The 21,178-nt window shown below is 26.0% G+C and overlaps 1 protein-coding gene across 2 annotated transcripts in view; it reads left to right on the forward strand.

Annotated features, from left to right (window-relative positions):
• LOC129956810 (patched domain-containing protein 3-like) overlaps positions 1-21,178 on the forward strand; it is a 159,591-nt gene that overhangs the window by 3,560 nt on the left and 134,853 nt on the right. The window lies entirely within an intron of this gene.

A 21,178-nucleotide genomic window follows, 5' to 3' on the forward strand; every position in this document is an offset into this window, starting at 1 on the left:
TGCAAATCTGCTTTGTACCTAATTAACTATATTTATGCGATAAATGGACCATTATTTAGATTTAGATATGTTTTCTTTAAAATAACGAAGCGTTTCAGAAGTAGATAGCAAACAAGAAGTGCAGCAGTTGATAAATGACAAAATATTCTGAAAATACTTCTAACTTTTTTTGAAATGAACATTTCAAATCAAATTATTTATGTTTTTTTAAATCACTATTTTATGGGAAACAACTGTATTCAATCGTGATTATACTTGTCTAATTGAAAACATTTTTTTTTCGAATTTCCGATTGCAATAGATATAATTCTGGAATTTTGAATGCGGTTTTAATTAAATTGCAATAAATGTAAAGTTCAAGCATTTTCAAATTTGTGTACTAAATTTTTATCAATTAACTTTAGTCTGAATCTTTTTTTATATAAACTTCAAAAATTAAGTATATGCGTAAAAAAATAAATTCTCTTAATTAAAAATCCTCCAATAAAATTTGGTTACAAAAATTATTAAATTAGAAAAAAATGATAAATTTGATTTAACATATTTATTTTGTATTAGAAACTCATTCTGGATATTGAACTTGTTTTCAGAATATTATATTTGCAAATTATCTATAAAGTTTTTCTTTGAAATATATTTTACATATTTTTCATGAAAATAGTTCATCACATAATAATCCATTTATCAGTCAAGCAGTTTCTTTTTTATATATTTAGATTACTTTAAAGTTATATTGAAATATCGCTTTAAAATCAAGAATAAATGTTATACCAGGAGAATTTTTTTTTCGAAATATCATTTACCATTTTAAAAAGTAATATATCTTCCGACAACAAACAACTGGCTTTGACATCCAAAATAAAGTTCAGGAGTAAACGATAAACTTTTTTTTTCAGTAATAAATGAATCTCTAGTATTTCATTTCTTTCTTCTTTTTTTAAAAATCTATTTTGTTTTTCCACTGCTCTCCCTTTTGTTCTCATATTTCTTTTATTTATGAGTGGCATTTCCGGTATTTGAAGCCACACAATGAACTTTATGTAAAGCATCTCGGATTATATTTATAACTGAGACATGTTTTTGACCAGTATTTTGTTAACTTTTTCTAAATGAAATGAATGGAATAAAAGGTTCATATCACATATTTTGATTTGAATGTCTTTTATGACATTTTAATAGATGGAGTCAATTCATCTGATGTTAGAATAACATGTCAAACATGCATGTGCATAACATCTAACATTCATATACAAATTGCTTTACAACGTCCTATGGCGTCACATCTTTTTTGTCCAACTCTAAAAGGCGCAAATCTCAAAATTAAATTGACATGTTACCATCCATCAGAGAACTGCTTTCCCAACAAATGATAGTTGGTTATTTATAGAAGATAATTATTTAGCATACTTCATATACAGATAAGTTTAAAAATCGTTTTTCTTTAAAAGTCAAATTAATATAATTAAAGTAACGAAATTTTACATTCACAAGAGTCGAAAGGATGAAAAGGAAAATGACAAGTTTTGAAACTACTGCTCTTGTAATAAAAAGAATAAAAAAAATTGTTCTGCATTCTAAATGATTCAACGTAAAGGTTTAAATTTCTAAAAACTTATTCAACATGACAAGGCTAACTTTTTTTCATTCAAAAAATTTTTTCTGACTTTTTTTTTTCTTCATAATTTTGTGCATAATGTTGTATTTGTTTATTCGATGATGAAAAATAATTTCGAATTTTTTTGTCTTCAGAATTTTTGATATAATGTTTATTTGTCTATTCCATGATGAAAAATAATTTTCAGATCAATAGAATTTATTTTTGTAATAGAATTCATTATCTATAAAATTCATACTTCTTCAATTTCTTCCTATCTTCTCTTTACAAACCCAATTATCTTTGACTTTCGATTAAACTTTCTTCCATTTGTCTTTAATTTAACATAGTAATGTTTATAGGCTGTAATACTATCTATAAACTGTACTATTGCTGATACAAAAAGCTAAACTGAACATAACTGAAACATTAAAAAGAAAAACTGAAAAAGGAAATTAATACTTAAAAAGTTGCTATAAGATAGACAGAAAAACATGCAGAAATATTATTTTTTTACCAGGAGTCGGACATTAACATCGTTGTATGCGTCCGAATTCGGAACCATGATGATTCTTTCGAGCGGATCAGCAAGATTTTAAATAGACAGAAGGAGAACAGATGAATATCGCGATATAAAATTATTGAAAATATCACTGGCATTTTTGCATTAAGGCCAGACAATCACAAGGAACAGAATCAGGTTTAAAACATTATCATCAAACGGTATTTCTAACTAAAAAGTTGAACTCATTTTTTTCGAATACATTTACTATAAGGCACCACTTATAAAAGGTTGCAGAAAACAATTTTTCCATGCCTTACGAAAGCATATGTATTCGAATGGCATTTATAAAAATTATCTAAAATTATTTGAAATCACACATTTACGAATGCGAGTTTGTTGCTGTTGCCCTTAGATTTTATATTTTTGATGTTTCTGGAGTGATATAATTTCATCAAATATTTCCGAAGAAATTTATTTCTATAAAACTTTGAAATTATTATATATTCAAAGGTGTTTGACTTGAGAGCTGTCTTATATTTTCTTTTAAAGTGGGTTGTTTTAATTATAATAACAATACCTTGCACGAAAGTAAATAAATTTAATCTCTACTCATAATAAAGATGACTTACAGCTACCAAATTTGTCATAGATATATGCAATGATATTTTAAAATCTAATTTAAATCTTATTTAATTTCCTAATTTCTATCTTAATTTAGGCTATATTAACTTCGTTCTGAAATGTTCTCTTATTTCCTGATCCAATTTTTACTTTTTATATTTAATTAATGCACATTTTATTTAATTAATGCTGTAAAATTACTTTAATCAGCACTTTAACACCCTCCAAGTGAAGGGATAAAAATCTGTCATCCTAAGCGAATTCTCTTAAAAGATTCCTATATTTCTCTTTCTTCAATTTACACGTAACAAAGAATCCCTATCAAACCTCACAGTATAAAATCACTTGAATTTCTTGAATTTTGATACTTTAAAAAATATTGTTTGCTTAATTTCCAACAATATTATTGCATTCTTGCCCTGAAATTGAAACAGTTATCCTTGTTCCATCAAATATTTCTTTTGTTGAAAGCTACAGGAAAGGGGAACTTTTAATTAGTTACGTAGTTACAAGGCGAATAAGAAATGAAGGTACAATACGTCGAATTTTAGAAGACATATGGACATTCAAGTTTTTAATAGCGTTATAATGATATGTAATTTGGTTCCCATTACATTTGTACAATAAATAGAACATATGTAAAGCAGTTACAATAATAAAGTTTTAATATTTGACAATTTAAGGAAGTTATTGATATGGAGTTGTATCTAAACGATTGAAATGGAATTTGGTAGTACTAATATCACCAGCAAAACAGCTGGTCGCCTAAGACAATTAGTATATTTTAATATATAAATGTTCGATTCTCTCGGTTTTATACAATTACAAGTGGGAACATTCATGTGAATAAGCAGAGTAATAAATAACGTTTATAATATATTCTACAGAAGTGTCTACCAGCTTGCAAAAGAATTAATGTAAAGCTGTAAATAATATAAGGAAAATAAAAATATTAACACTATCTTCATTTAAACTAAATAACAACGTGCTCCTGAGCCTTTTTGCATAATAAAAAATAAATATGTGCTTAGGTTAAGTAAACCATCTTGTAAACAGATTTGGCCAAAAGATTGATACAAATATCCAATTCCTGTGTAAACATAAATTCCAAATGTTATTGTTCTAAATAATCAGTTATTAATTATCCTTGGTTCCTTTATTATTTTTGGAATAATTAAATATTCTGTCAGGATATCAATGACTATAAATACAAACATATAAATAATTAAAAATAGCTTTATAAAAATTGGGAACATCTAGGTTAATTTCAGTTAAAGTTAAAATGAGCCAAACAAATATCATAATCGAGGCTGTCTTAGATTAAAAAAATATTTTGAAGGCTTCATGACATACGCATGGCAGACAGATAAAAATCAAAAAAGCTTCTTTAAATTTAATGAAAGAATCTGTGCGAAATCTAAAATATCAATATTCATCAAAATCTTGAGATCTGATTTTGTGATGATTGCAATACATTTTTTAAATTTATAATTCGTACACAAGGAAATAAGAGAAGATACATTAATATCTGTTTTTTTGCAGCTTTAATGAAATTATAATTCTTTTTCTAAACAAGAATAAAATGTTTTATTAATGAATTTATAAAACGGCATATTGAAATTTGTGAGTCTTAAATTAATTTGAGAAAAAAAGATAAAAAGAAATGAGCTTAGTGCAACAGAAGCAAGCAAATACAAATTAACATTTTTTGCTGCTGTGTCCAATATTTTGCTAACAACAATTGGATGCAAATTTCAGATCTTTCTAAATTCGAATGGAAACGAATTTCTCTTCATGCAATTAGCACTAGTATGCATTCTATGTCGTTATAGACCGACCGAAATTACTGAAGCTGCTTTAGAAACGTTGAACAGACGATTCACAGGGCAAAGTCTTGACAGGGGAGTTTGGAAATTTGATCTTGTCATTTTACAGAATTGTATTATCTTCTACAATAGCTATAATATAGTTCCAAAAAGGAGAAGTCAATTTAACACACTCATCCTTTAAATAGTTTGTAGTGATTTCACAAATATTTACATATGAAGAAAAATGAAACTTTATTTGTGATATAAAATAAAAATTAGATTAAAAAATATAGTTGTTCAAATTGAATACTTATTTTTGTGTTTCGAAAACAAAAATTTAATTATATCAAAGTGTTCTTGCAAATAATATAGGTATAAAAACTATCTGTTTTTATTTTGCAGACTATTCTTTCTGAAAGCAATCTGTCATTAAGTCTTGCAATAAATGTTTGCAAACGATGTATATAGATAGTTTATTCTTCGTTTGAGAAAATTAATTTTTCAAGAATAAATTTTTGATTTGAACTATTTGTAATTTTTTAAGCTGTTATTTGCGACAAAGAATTAATTTTTAAGAAATAATTTTTTCGTTGAAAATTTCATTAATTCTTCTTAAAAGTTTTGGAAAAAGTAAAGAAAGTTAATTTTTTTCCCTCTATAAAAATAAGTTTTCTTCCTAGAATTTTGATTTATTAGAATATTGTCTTGTAAGCTTTTATGTTGATACAATCTTTCTAATTTTCACAATTGTTAGTTTGTCTTCAACATAATTTCGTAAAACTTTATCTTTTTCCTCCATTATATTGTTTCCCCTTATCTGTTCCTTCATTATATTTTAAATTATTCTGACTCTCTTTGACCTTTTTTATAAATTTCAATAAAATTGATTTGAGAATATTATACACAAATCTAAAAGAAAATGGAAATCAGCTGGGACGAAATGAAATTTTTATGCATAAAATAGTCTTCCTAACACACAGCGCACTAAATAAAATTTGAATAAATGGATTAGTTTCTAATTGGTTCACTTTTGATTTAAAAGCCATTTGGTTATTGACTACTTTGGAGTCATTTGTGTATAATTTTTTAAAATAATTATTGTAAGATGGTTAATTATGTTGCATTTTATACTGAAACTCTCTTATCTAATTCTAGAGAAATATGCATTAAGTTGAAATATTTTTGTAATCTATTCTAAATTTCGTCGTTACTAATTTTAATCTCTTACTAAAATTATTTATTAAATATTTGTATTTAATCAATTATTTTTCTACTAAAACACTCTAGAGAAAGCACATACATTTAGTTAAAGAAATATAACTGGATAAAGAGATGAAAGGAGACTCTATAAGTTTTAAAAATCATTCTGAATATTTATATTAGTGTCTACAGCATTTTCGACGGAGAATTAATCACTAATTTATATGTCTTTGCCATTTTATTCTTATAATCTGATGCATTTTATTTACATTCTTAATCCTTTCTTTAAGGTTAGCATTAATAGAATGTTCAAATTACGAATGCTGTTACACATATTACACCATTAAATAAAAATAATTTTACTTTTTCCAACCAGATAAGTCCATCGGCCCTTTAAAGAGTAGATAAATTTACTCTTCTGTTTTAATGGATCACTCAAATGTAGTTATAGTATTTACTTTATTAAGAAAAATTAAAAATAGTAGTGTTACAGATGGTAAAAAATAAGTGTCTATCTTAAAATTCAAAGTTGCTCCAGTTTTTTGACTAAATCTCAAGGCATATCTTGAAGTGATGTTATTATTATTTAATGTCATCGTTTTCAAGATATATCTTGAGATTTCCTCATTCTTTTTACTTAAACTCTAAATTTTAAATTTATATTTCAGGTTCTATTAGATATAATATATTCTTCGTTAAAAATATCATATGAGTAAAAGTTGAGCTTATTTAGTTAGATCTCTTCAGAACTTACTGGTATTTATATATATCAATTGAAAATAATGTAACATAAGAAATTGTAAAATTATTGTGCATTAAATGTAACTCTGGTAAAACTTATTTAAAATGCATTTTCGAAGTAATTATTTAAAATACAGCATTTAATTTTAAATAATTATTACGAAAATGTATTTTCAGAATAATTATTTTGAACCTCAATAAATGTTGCATTTATTTTAAAGTGCACAATTTATTGAGGTTTGCAAAGTTGTTTGATGATGATTCAAAATTTCTGAAGGTATCTGTTATAAGATCGAAGATATTAGAAAGAAAATACTATATTTTTTTCGTCCCTTCAGTTGGAAACTAGCATATTTATTTCTAGTATCAAACTCTAAAATAATCAAAATATTGATGATTTTAGAGTTATTCTTCTTTTCAATTAGAAACGAATGTATTCATTTCTAGTAGCAAACTATAAAATCATCAATATTTTGATTGTCAAAATCTTGCGACAATCGGTTCAAATTCATTGAATTCGATTATGTAAAATTAAAACAAAGAATCAGGCAACACCACTCTTATGTACATAAGGCTTCCAAAGGAAATCTGATTATTTTTTATGTGTAAATATTTCGTTTGTGCAGTTTAAGGAAATAATATTGGAATGCTATTTTAACAGCAGGAAATTAACTCTTAACTATATGAAAAATCTTACATTAAATGATTTTCCTTATTCATATTCATATAGAGTTAATATTAACTTTCACATGCCTATTCTGAACAAATCCGATTAATCCGCAACCGATAAGAGGATTAAAGTTTTTTTTAATATTTATGAAAAATATTTTATGTATGAAACTGAAATTTAAATTAATTCGATGAAAACGAAGCTATACAAAAGCAAATTTATTTTTCAAGGAATACTTGGCATTAATGTCAAGGTCAATCCATTATTCTTATGACAGATAAACGAAATTGCTAATATCACGTTGCATAAATCAAAGTAACTAATATATACAAAAGCACAGATGTTGAATAATTTCACTTTATAAATTATTACTTCATTCAAAATTAATTTCGGGATGCAGGCCTTAAAAATAAAATTGGGAGGAAAGATGAGCTATCAGGAAGGAAAGTACAATCTATATTTCATTATTTTCTTGTTAGAAAGTTTGTTTACATAAAAAAAATCATGTAACGTATATGTTAATTTTAAAAAATATTGAAATGAAAAAAAAATTAGTGGAAAATTTTTGTTGAATTATTTATGCTGTAAACTTCCTCAATTTTTAACGAGCCTAATTTTTTTTTCCTTTCTGAAACAAGTATCATTACTGTTTTAGTCTTTTGTACAGAGATTATACAATACAAAAACATATTATTTTTGTAATTTTTTTGAAAAAAAATGGAAAAGAGATATAAAAATATTTTATAAAAATGATGGAACATAAGATGATTTTTTAAAACTTTTTTTAAATCCAAAGCCATTCTATACAGGAGGCCTAAGGTGAATTTCAACATAGCCGAAACTTGGTTGACAGCAATCACTAAGATCAATCAAAATGGTAAAAAAAACTCGTAAATTAACTCGGTTTTATATAATGTTAATATGATTTTCTGGATAATTAATCTTAGATTATGTTTCTTCAGTTGATAGAATAATTCTCACAAGGTAAAGACTTTGAATCTGCTTTCTATTCAACAGAGCTCTATTGCCCAAGTCAACATTCGTGCTAAGATTTCTAATTAGTAACTAGTAAATATTTTAATACAAAAAATAAATTTAAATATATTTTAAGCTTTTATTTATAGTCAAATTCATATAGAATCCGCTTTGCAGCATTTTCACGACGATGTTCATTCCATCGGTAGACCTAATAAAAAAATTCTTCTTGGCAAGATAGTAAGCAAAGGTAAATAAATTCCTTTATATCTAAGATACTATCTGACAATATAAATTATTGATGTTAGAAACAGTCAAAATTAGAGTGTGAAAATCATTTTTCAGCCTCTAACTTCCTGCAGTTATCGAAACACTTTAAATACTAAAGTTGATTGTCTTAATGAGGCGCTAATTTGGCTGATTGGATTTATTTTTCTATCTTCAATATTAAGAAAGTTATAGTGAAATTAAAATTTCAATAACCCACCATTTCTAACCCATTTGATCAAGATTGGCCATCTACGAACTCGTCCCAGATTATTACATTTCTAAAAACATATTCCAAGTCATTTAAATTCTAAACAAAATTAAAATCCAATCCAACGAAGGATGGTTTGGGTTTTAGAAACCATGATAGGTGAAGAACTGAAGAAATTCCCTCGAAGTCGTCATGAGAACCATTGCAATTGGTTTTTTTTTTTTTTATAAGAATCTGCCTAAAAATTGTCCAGCAGTTCATTCAGCTATATATATTTTTTAATTGTAATAGCATGGATCAAATGGATCTAACGTTGCCAAATTTATCTACTAAGTGGATGAGAGTAAATGATTAGCATAAGCAAAAATTTGTAGGGTTTTTTTTACTTATTAGATATTATACAAATCTTCAAAACTCAATTATAAAATGCTCTATATAAGTAATGGCCGTAAATATGGATTGCTCGTTATGTTCACCGGAATAGACAAAAAGTGATTCAACGATATTTAAGCTCGCTAATGGGATGGCTGAAGCAGATTCTTCCATCACTTGCTTTCGTTTCGTGATCCAAAAGAAGATCGACTTCATACTTTACATACCTATACAAACCTAGTATGAGAATTTTTGTCCTGGAAAACGGATTATCTGCAGAAAAGCTCTATTTGTACCATACATTGCAACTGTTAGATTAAATAGTCTACATAATCAGTCACAATTAAATAGTTTTCTAAAAATATGACTAGACTTCTAGATCATGACAAAAATGCTCCTTTTATTAATAATTAGATCAATAGTTCCTAAACTTTTCTGGACCACCATTCCTTTACAAGAAAATAAAATTCCAATGCCTCATCTTCTATAATACCAAATGTTATTTTTTATATATACCATTTTTTAATCACTCTTAATTTAAAAATAAATAAAAAATCTATTATAAAGAAAGAAGAGTTAATTGAAGCTAACTTTAACTTTTTGTTAATATAGGATTCTAGTTAAGTAATTATATGTTTCAAATTCAGCTAGTTGTCAACATCCAATGATCAGAATTTTCTTCCTTTTCTTTCACAGTAAATAAGTACTGAACTGAATCCATGCTCAGCCAAATACGATACAGGAAAGCAACTAAAATTTTTTGAACTCATGTCCACAATTAAGGATGGACTGCTGGCATTGATTTATAAATTCAAAATTCTTTACGCCCATTTCTGAATTTTACTTTTATTTCTTCGTTAGTTATATGGTCTACGAGTTTTTATTCTAAATTTGATGATTCTGCTGTATCTGCATTTGCGAAAATGTCTAAAATCTAGCATAATGTATTCAGATTTAAAATATTCTGAAGAACATCCAAATGTTAACAACGAATAAGTAAATCTTCCTGCTTTGCAAAGACTGCTGATTTATTATGAAATACTTTCATTTCCATATTTGCAAAGTTTTTCGTACTTTATTCTATTATAAAGCGAAACATTGAATCTTTTGTACTATGTGTCTCAAAAGTATTTGGATAGGCTATTTTTTGAAATAACAAATAAAAAAACAATGCACGAAACAATAATCACGAAAATTAATTAGCATATGGAATTATAATATAAATTAATTACAATACAGAAATATTATGCTTATATCACTGATTGTTTGTAACAAAATGAAATTCAAAATAAGTTGTTCCAAAAATATATGGACAATGAAAAGAATCGCTTTTATTTCCACTGTGTAAAATAATTTGCATACTCTGCGTTTTGTGCATGTGGCATAACAACTTCAAAATATAAAATCACTGCTGAAAAAATAAAATTCATCATAATCAAGATGTTATAAAATATCTCTACGTGCTCGACATTCCGAATGCTATACAATACCCTGAAGATTTTATCGCTGTATCATAGAGGATTGTGTTATAATAGGATTAAGCCTAAAAAAAAATCATGAAATTTTTTAAGATGTCAATTTGATTAAGTGATTTTCAAAATACATCAATTCGAATTAAAATTGAGAAATATCGGAAGCTTTGAATCAGTTAGAAAAATTTAGGCCTAAAGTAGAGTCTATGCTATTTGTTCAACAGCAATAAAAATATAAAGAGAATACATAAATTTCATTCTATCATATAAGATGTCAATCTTCTGTGCACTTAAAATCTGAGTAACCTTGAAAATGAAAATATTTCAATTCAATCAATTAGAAAACTTGTTTTGACACTTCTGTCACATCTCAAATGAGTTACAGAAAATTGCTATAATTTTCACTTGTTTTACATGAATGTAAATAAGTAAATTACTTTATCAATTGAATTATTATTAGAAAATCTTTTTGCTCGAAAACAAGTATTTCAATAAACCAATATTATATAAATTATTCATGCTTTATTCACTACATGACACGATTTCAGGTGCTTACAATCCGCTCAAAGGTGATGTTCATTTCTCGAATAGCTTGCCAACCAATCTTTAGTTTATGACACATATTTCTGAAAAATAGAATATTTCATTTCATAGATTCAAAAAATAAGTTTATTGTTCATAGTTGAAGCTCGAAATTCTACAATGTGCACATTGCCTCTTTAATCTGCAGATCATCTTCTTTAATTCATTAATTTGATGATTGTCTTAATCATTAAAGTACAAAATCATCTATAAATTGTGAATTTTCCATATTTTAACGACGTATTGAGCATCTTAACATATTGTGATTCGTTGAAATACAAAACTTTCTTTCCCTTTCTTTTCGTTTTACCTCTCTTTTTCTTTGCATTTCCTAAACATCATTCACCAACCCATTTTTATTTTAGCGTTGTTTATTTTACTATCACATATCCATAGTTGATGTCCGCTGCAAACTCTTAAAATTTTTACTGTTCCTAGTGTTTTTTGGTTTTACTTACTCTCATCCCTCAGTAAATAAATATTATTTTATTTCAACAGCTATCAATATATATTTTTTATAAATTGTCTTATAATTTTAAGGAATTAAAGAATGAGATATTTTTCAATTAGTAGTATTTGTCCGTATACCAATTTAAACAAACAAAACCATTGCTAAGATCTAACATAGTAAAGTGGAGAAGGCGTTCAATATATAGTAATAATCTGATTTTCATTTTAACAAACGCCAAATAGATAATATGTAGATTAAGTATTGTAGGTAATGCGGTAACGGATAGTGTGGTAATTATGTTTAATGTGGTGAAACAGATCAACCAGTTCATCTGCAGACTATCTAGATAATAATTATATTGTTTTAATTCATACAGTTAAGCGAAAACGTAATATTTTCTGTTTATTTTAATGAAATAAGATAATTTTTACTACTTTTATTGATATTTAATAACTATAATACTCAACTGCTGCTTTGTTTTTATGCTGAACTCCTTTCTTGACACTTTACTGCTTGGGGACGGTTTTGCCTTCTTTTTTTACTAACTGAACATCTAAATATTTATTAAATCATCCGTATATATATTCTAGAATAAATTTTAAAAAAATCATTATTTAACCATTCAGAGTAAAACAATACAGATTGACTGTTTCCGCTTCTCCTAAAAAATGTTATATTAAAAAAAATTTTAAACTCCACTTTTGGTAAAACATTTTACAAGGAGGATATCATTTAATTGGTTCCCCAAATTTGAAAAAATTCTTTTCCTCAGAACTTTTTCATTTAATACAAAATGCGTAAGTGTACACATAATTCATTAGTAAGTTTTGATACAGATAAAATAATCGTATCATTATTTTTTACTTCAAAGCTTGACAATAGGACAATTTAGTAAGCATCAAATTCATGAAAGATATGCAGACGAAAAATAAAAATGAGAAAAAAAAAGAAAATGTAAAGATTTTAACCTCATATTTCATCGATAATTATTAAAAAAAAGGAATAAATGATTAATCAGAAAAATTTTCCGTAATTAAAAGGGGAAAACTGAAAAATATAAATCATTGGTTATTAAATAATTCAAAGACAAAAAAATGTTTTGTCAATGAAGTGATTTTCAGTCTGTGGAACATGTTCCATTCCGAGAACGGGAAATGGTAGAAAGGACGATGGGAAGTAACTACTGTGTTGAAATTCTCTAGAAATTTCATTAAATTGAAAGACAAAATAATTTAAATACTAAATTAAATGATTGAGATAAAAAAGAAATATTTTGGAGACAGACACAATAATACAGTGATTTTCGACTGTGAAACATGATTCCTCAAAAGGATATAATTATAAGGATATAACCATGAAAAAACAAAGATTTCAAGAAGGTTAATTAATAATTCACAGACAAAAATGCTGTTATGATTGGCTTGAGCTTGAACCCAAAAAGAATTAGAGACAATATTATATAATTGATATTACTAATATTCAAATGTTAAATATTACGAAAAAATTGAATTCCATATTAAAGTAATTTTCAGCCTACAAAACATTCTTGTTAGAAATATAAAAAGGAAGATGCTATGTAATTATGGAAAAAAAGAAGAATTCGAAATGATTAGTTAGTAATTATTAGATATAAATGTATTCATCATTGGAATAATTTTTAATAGTTAATTGGAATAATAGGAGGATAGGACAAACAACTGAAGATTGGAAATAGCATTATAAAAATAAAATATTCAAGATATTTAAATTTCGATGTTTGAATTTCAATATAAGAAAAAATATGTTTATTTTAAAATGTGATTAATAAATATCTATATCAATTAAATATAATAGTATATCAAAATATAATAATTTTGCAATAATTCTTATATTCCTGTAACTTTCTGCTCTTTCAACTTTTCAATCAAAAGAAATATTTATTTAAAATTTTTCAAATATAATATTTATGATAACTTGATATTAATTAAAGAAAGTTGAATACTAATTGCTAAAGAGTTGAAAAACTTGCATATATGTTTAAAAAAATGGGAAGCTGTATTTTATGACGTATGCCTCTTTTTATTCATAAGAATATAGATATTTTTTTAGGAAACATTTTATAAGTTTACATACATGATTAAATTCATATATCTAATAATTATCAGACAGTTGTATGAAAAAATGAGTATAATTATGAAGATTCTTCTAAAAAATAAAATCCTTTTTTCCTTTTCAAAATGTAATATGAAATTTTGAAATGTATGTTTTTCCTTTTCAAAATGTAATATGAAATTTTGAAAGGGATTTTTCCCAAGAAAGAACATTAATATTTAATAACGACAGAGTACAATAACACTTCATCATACTGACATTTTAATTAGTGATGCGTGTTAAAGATGCGTCATTCTTTCTTAAAAGGAAGTTTGCACAAGGGTTCTTCCTCTTTTATGAACCACGTGACACCTCAATACGCAATATTTTTAGGTGCCAACGCATTCTTTCAGAGAAAAAATAAAGAGAGGCATCCGCATGTCCTCTGCGGCTTCTTAGAAATCTTTTTTTTAAAACCTATGAATATTTTTTAAATACTCTGAAAATTAACTTTAAAATTATTAAACATTGTAATAAAATATTTTATTGCTCTTGTAATGGATTTCAAAGGAAATTTAGAATTTAAATTTTAAAAAGAGTTAATGCCATTTTTGAGTTTCTGAGAACTGCTAAACCATGCCAGTCGAAATCACTTTTATTAAATAAGAAAAATAGTAAAAATAAAATATTATTTCATCACAGCAAAATGTTGAATAATAAAATCATCTTTCTTTTAATGTTTTTCCTTCATGATCAGTAAGAATTATTTAACGTAAAATTGTGCTTACTAAATAACATGAAATTTGATTAAAATTTAAACAAATAGTTATTGAAACAAAAATAACTATATATTATTACAAGGAATTTTTAAGTCAATTTCCTAATTATCCATGGATTTCCATATTAATACATGATACTATAGCGATAATATTATAGAGATTATTCCTTTAAAGAGAAGATCTGAAAAAAAGTGATGTGAAACCAAGCAGGGAAAATAATATGATTTTATAAATATTCCCGAGATGTTTTTCCTATCTACGTTTTTCATTAAATTCTTTGCTCCTATGTCTATATTTATTTATTTTTAAGAATGACAGGAAATTTTGTATGTAAATATGTTTTAAATGATTAAAATGAAATTTGAATAAAATTTAAATAAGTATTTATTTAAAAAATGAGTTTTTCTGCATGGGTTCTTTAAAATAATATCATATAAATATATTGTTTGCACATTTATATTATTATTAACAAAAGAATTATATTTTATATTTTTGAAAAACAAAAACGCCTGAAGAATAGAGGCCGAAGGCTTTGCAAGGGAACATAATGTGATTTCGTATTTTCCGTATTTTTTAAGTTATTACACATTAGAAAAATGTAAAAGAATGTTTTTCGTAATAATTCTGTAAATACATTAAAGTAAAGATTATGATTTATTCCTGTATCTATTTTTATGTATTTGTGATTAATATAAGTAAAGATTATTATTTATTTCTGTATCTATTTTATGTATTTATGATTAATATAATTTTTATGTAAACAGGCTTTTACTGATTAAAATGAAATAATATTAAAATTTGAATAAGTATTTATTAAACATTTGAGTTTTGGTACATTGATTCTTTAAATCAGTCTCATAATAATACATGGGTTTGAATATTACAGCATAATTCCATAACAACAGAATTATAATTTCTTTTTAAAAAGTGAAGGCTTGATAAATAGTGGTCTAAAGATTGTGTAAGACGCATCATGTGAATTCGTATAATCTGTTTATGCCCTGATGTTTTTTTTTCATTAAATCGTTTGCATAAATGTCCAAATAATTACATAGAAAAATGTAAAAATGCATTTCGTAATAATTCAGAAACTGTAGGCAATTAAAGATTATTATTTTGTTATCAAAAGTTTTAATTTAATTGTTAAATGGCTTTAGATAGTGAAGGTAATTAGCAAAGAAACAAAACCGAATTGTTAAAGGTTTAATAGAAATACTCCGAGTGAATAACTTAAGGATTTGATGATATGGTTGATAGATATATCTCATATTTTTATCATTTATTGATATAAGAGAAAATCATTTAAATTTTTAATCTTTTCTTGCCATTTACAATTGACTAAAATATCTATATCGTTCTACCATTAGTTTGTTTCAAAAATATCTCTACTGAGTTCCATTTTATGACATTATAAACTATTACAGTAGGAGATTAGCTGATTGCAACAGAAATAAATAAAGTCTAGAAAAAAAATTTCCGTTGTTTTTATTTATTTATTTATTTTGAAAACACTGAGAATAATTGATCGCTAAGAGAACTTAACGTAAACTTTAACAATCTATTTCATCTTGGTGTAATCCTTAATAAACGTAAATATGTACCACTAACTATAAATAATAGTTAACATTTTTTAAGAAATTAAATTTATAAAAACCCACTTTTATTAGAATATTAAAAAGTAGAATCAATTTCTACTTTTAATATTAACACTTAATATTTCTACTTATGAGTTAATTTTTTTCTACTTTTCGGTCTTTAATTTATAATTAAATATTATAAATATTTAATCATAAGCTCATTTTTTTAAAATTCACTATCAGATGGCGTCCCTCTTATGGAATCAAAATTTAATTCGGTTAAAGAATTCGGTTAAGTTCTGAAAGTAGCAAATATGCCAAGTTAAATAAAAGTGTATAAATTTAACAATTTTATTTTCAGGAACGTAAATCTTGCCGCAAGTATAATTGCAATTCGAATTCATTGATGCGTTTAGGCATATGTACAAATTTCGTAGCAGCAACACTGAATTGTATATATGCTGAAACTCTGGAGAACTGAATATTTAAAAATGTACACAGTTTAAATTTTTATTATTTCTACGTCATGTTTTATTTAAAGGCAATTTGAGATATATTTAGATAAATTTAAGACATTTTTAGATAGATAGATAGATAGATTTGGATATTAGATAACGGATTTTCAAATATTTTAAATCTATATCAAAGTATTTACAAGCATATTGTCCATCCAATACACATTAATAATAATGTATTTTGGAATGCGTAATGTTTTAAGAAGAAAACTACCATTAACCTACACAATGAAGGAATAAATGAATAATGTAGTACCAAGCATCAAAGTGATTATATAGGGTGAACCTTTTTTCAACGTTTTGACCTCAGTTTTCTAAAAAATATTGCTCATCTGCAAGCTAATTTTCGGGTTTTACCCTCTAATTTTAGTGTCTTTTGTTAATGCAGTTTTAATGACCATGATGCGTTTAATGCCTTTCTCTTATATTATGTATAAGTTGAAGGGTTTTTTATGATTATAAATGAATATATATATATATATATATATATATATATATATATTATTATTATTATATATGTATGCGTGTACCAGATGTGATGTCAGCGAAACAAATCGAAATAGCAACAATTAATTAATTAATTAATACATGAGCTGGAGTGGTAATGAATACGTTAAGGTTAATACGTTGAAATAGGTGAAATTAATTACGTTACGTGAAATTAATACGTTGAAATAGGTGAAAAAGAATAATAGGAGAAAGTGGCGCGCTTGCCCTATCATTTTCAAACTACCTTAATTATTTCTTAGTATACGAAATACAGTGGAAATAATTTAATAGCCCAAAAATTCAAATAAAAATTCAAATTCGAGGAGTTTTGACGAATTTTCACATTTCAGAACTCCCTGTGTCAGTGAAACATATTTTTGGCCCTATATCTGTCTGACTGTGAACACGATAACTCTCAACTGCTTTCAGCTGGATGGATGAAATTTAGTATATAGATTTATGACCAAATTTGTAGATTTCTATTAAACTTTGAACGAAATTCGTTCACAATTATTCTATTTGCCTGGCTGTTCGAAACTCGATAACTACAAATCCCAAAGAGCTTGATATATAAAGTTTGGTACACAGGTTTAGAATATAAAATATAAAATAAAATAAAGAATAGAATATAAAATAAAATAAATAATTTTACATCAAATCTGTCGGAATTACATCTGAAATTCGATATGTTATTTTGTAACTAAAACTGCAGCTCTGTGCCAATTTTTTCTTTCAATCGGCCGGCAAAAATTTGTTCAAAATACATATCAAATAGTGTCATATATTATCAGGATAGATTCAGAAAATGCTAAATACACATCAAAGATATACATTTATCAATGCTATGCAGGTATAAGGTCCACAATTTTATACGGCGGTAAGGGAATGAAAAGAAAAAAAATGGAGGGTATGCGAGAAAGCTTTGGGAAGACCTACCCCACGGCTTTTTAAATGTTTCTTTTTTGTCTGTTTTGGTTGGATAGGCACATAATTAACATTAATTCCAATTTTATTGTTTAAAGAGACAATGACTTAATTTAGTTTAGTTATATTAACGTCCCGTTGTAATGCAACACTAGGGCTATTTTGGGACGGACCTCGTAATTTTTAACCTAGGTCAGATGACGAGAACGACACCTGAGCTGGCACCCTCTCTCCACACCAACAGGAGGACATTTGGCCTGACATATTTAACGTGCAACAGACCCCTTTACACAACGGTTCTTCGGTGGAATTGGGTCTCGCACCTGAAACCCTACGGCTCACAAGCCGAGACCTTACTACCAGGCCACCGCTTCCCAAAAGGATAATAACATGAACTACTTTGGCATATTTTATAATATGAGTTAGTGCTCCACCTTTCTATAAGTATCCTGTTAATTAATCTAGTTAATATTACTATTCTTATCATGCATCCAAACTACAGTAACTTTTATATCACCTTATGTAGAAGTTGATATTAACTGCATTAGCTTATATTAAATGCAACTTAAGAAATTAATTGTTTCACTAAAATTCGCTTAAAATAATGCAGAATATATGCACGTAAAGCGGAAAATGAAGTTAGAAATCTGGTTGATCATTGATTGAACCTTTGATTAAAAGTTTTCAGATTAAATATATCAACAAATGGGTAAGTTTCATAAGAAGAAAACATTCGGGTTTATTTGGAGTTAATAATAGATTATTTTAAAATTAAAGTATGTGTTTCATTGAGTCATACACTATTACTTAACAAATTTCACCCATTCCGTTTACATGCAGATAAAACGGATAATTTGGAATAATAGATAAATAGTTAGCTGGGTAATTCCCTAGAACATTTAAAAAAAATTCTGGTATGATATGAACAAATGAAAATTTGATAGATCTAATATTCTCTATACATGGATAAGCGTATCATCCGCTGCGGAAATGAATTAGGATAAATATAAGTGTCTTTCATAAACGGTATACTTTTATCATTGATTAATGGTTTCGAAATTTCAGATATCCCTAAAAAATGGTACGTTTGGAATAATTGCAACCCATTAAATGTAGAAAATTATTGATAATTTAAATATTAGAAAATTTGAGGAACTACTTATTTTAAAATTTTAATGCTGTAATAGGTTCTAATGATTTTTAAGCAAAAAAAATTACTATATTAAAAACAATGGAAGGGAAATATTTTACTATTGTTTTAGCTCACATGAATCTGCCATTTAATGTATTATTCTTCAAGGTAAATAAGCTATTAATATCAATTAAAAGATTAAAATATTATTAGGTTATTTAGACTATAGCAAATTTCCTTACTGGAGAATTCGCATAATCATAGACTCGATTGACTTTCTTCATGGAATTTTAAGTTAGAAATTTATGCAATTGTTGTATTTCCTGATTTTTTTTAAAGATATTTGTTTAATCGTGCATGTAAAATTTTAGTTCGCATTATATATTTTTTAATATTTATTTGAATGAACTTTATTGTTAATCTTTATTTTTAAACTCTGAAAATTTATTTTTTATTGTTAAGCTCTCAAATTTTTTTTAAAAACTCTGAAACGAAAAATAGACAATTCTTTTTTTTCCTATAATAAATGAAAGAGCAAATGAGATAGCAAAAAATAACCTTCTTCTATTTATGCTTTATACACATCTTGAATTAATTTAAGACCAGACGCTTTTTTACAATATAATCTGCCTTATTCCGTGCAACAAATATTTTTTTGATTGAAATTGACATCATAAGTGATACAATTTGAATTAAAGGAATATTTTTGAAATCCCAACAATCGTTAAGAGAAAATTGTTAATTAATTGTTCAAAAAATCAAACAACCATAATCATTTGATAACTGGGTTACAAGCATTCTTCTTACATTGTTATTACAAATAGTTATTTATATTGTTATTACAAATATTGTTACTTATATTATTCTTAAACATAGCTACTATAAATATTGTTATTTATATTGTTATTATATATTGTTAATACAAATATTGTTGTTTTGTATTTTTATTATGTATTGTCATTATAAATATTGTTACTTATATTGTTATTACATTGTTATTATATATTCTTATTACAAATGCTTCACTATTTATTAATGATTTCTGTAAAAAATTATAATTTCCATAGAATTCACACAAAAACAATTTTTAATAAATATAGATTACGTTTGTCTAATTTCTGAGTTCATTAAATGCATTCTTATTTCCAAAATGGGCTGTCATAGAGCAAGAATCACATTGACTCATGTTTTCTTTGAAGGACCATTGCAATGACCTTTTCATTCCAAGAATGAACACATTGTTATTTAGATGCATGATGACATATCTAAATCATGCGATAACAATTTTTTTACAAACCATTTTTGTGAGCCAAATTAATTTTAGAAGATATTTCTCAAAATATATGCAGGGTTATATGTTAAATACAAATAAATTCCACAGTGCACGTGCGTATGGATTGTGACACAGTTTTGTTTAGTAGATTGCAACTGCGCAAGAAAATGCTAAAGCAATTTGAGCAAACAAATTTGTGTAAATATATTTCAGAATTCAGACAAACTTATAAAAGATTTCTGCAAGGTTTGTCTAACTGATTACTATACATATGCTCATAATGCAGAATTTGCTTTAGCCATTCGCATTTTTAAAGCACCCATCTCAACAGATTTTCTAGCTGAACACTTAATTGTGAAATTCGCATTTTTAAAGCACCCATCTCAACAGATTTTCTAGCTGAACACTTAATTGCGAAACCTGTTCTTAAGATAAGGTCTAAGTGTGTGGATAATTTATATATATATTTTATAGTCTTAGCAAACAAAACCAAGTATAAAAAAAAACAGAGAAAAATTCAATGATTTAATTAAGTTTTTACAGCAACATGAATGAACATAATATTAATTTGATGATTTTTAAGAAGAAAAAAGTCTTTCCGATGAGTATTAAAAGTCTTTTATAGTAGTTTCCGTATAATTTTTTAAAAATAAATTATATTAAGTTAAATATTTTAATAATCTTTTAGAAATTTTCAGTCCATGATCATTTTGGAATGTTGGACGTGAAACTGTATGTATCTGCAATGAATGCCATATTGTATGAAGAGGAAATGAATGATTTTACATTAAATTAATATTTCAACAATTTTTTGAAAATGAATATTTTATTCGTTTATTTATTTTAATTCATGTCTATTGATCATCCACGTTTACACCCCATAAAATAGGAGCTTGGATTTTATAAACATTATAATTATCAAGTAAACATAATGAATACATAGTAATCTG

This window comes from Argiope bruennichi, chromosome 2, assembly GCF_947563725.1.
Source record: "Argiope bruennichi chromosome 2, qqArgBrue1.1, whole genome shotgun sequence".
NCBI classification, from domain to species: Eukaryota; Metazoa; Arthropoda; class Arachnida; order Araneae; family Araneidae; genus Argiope; species Argiope bruennichi.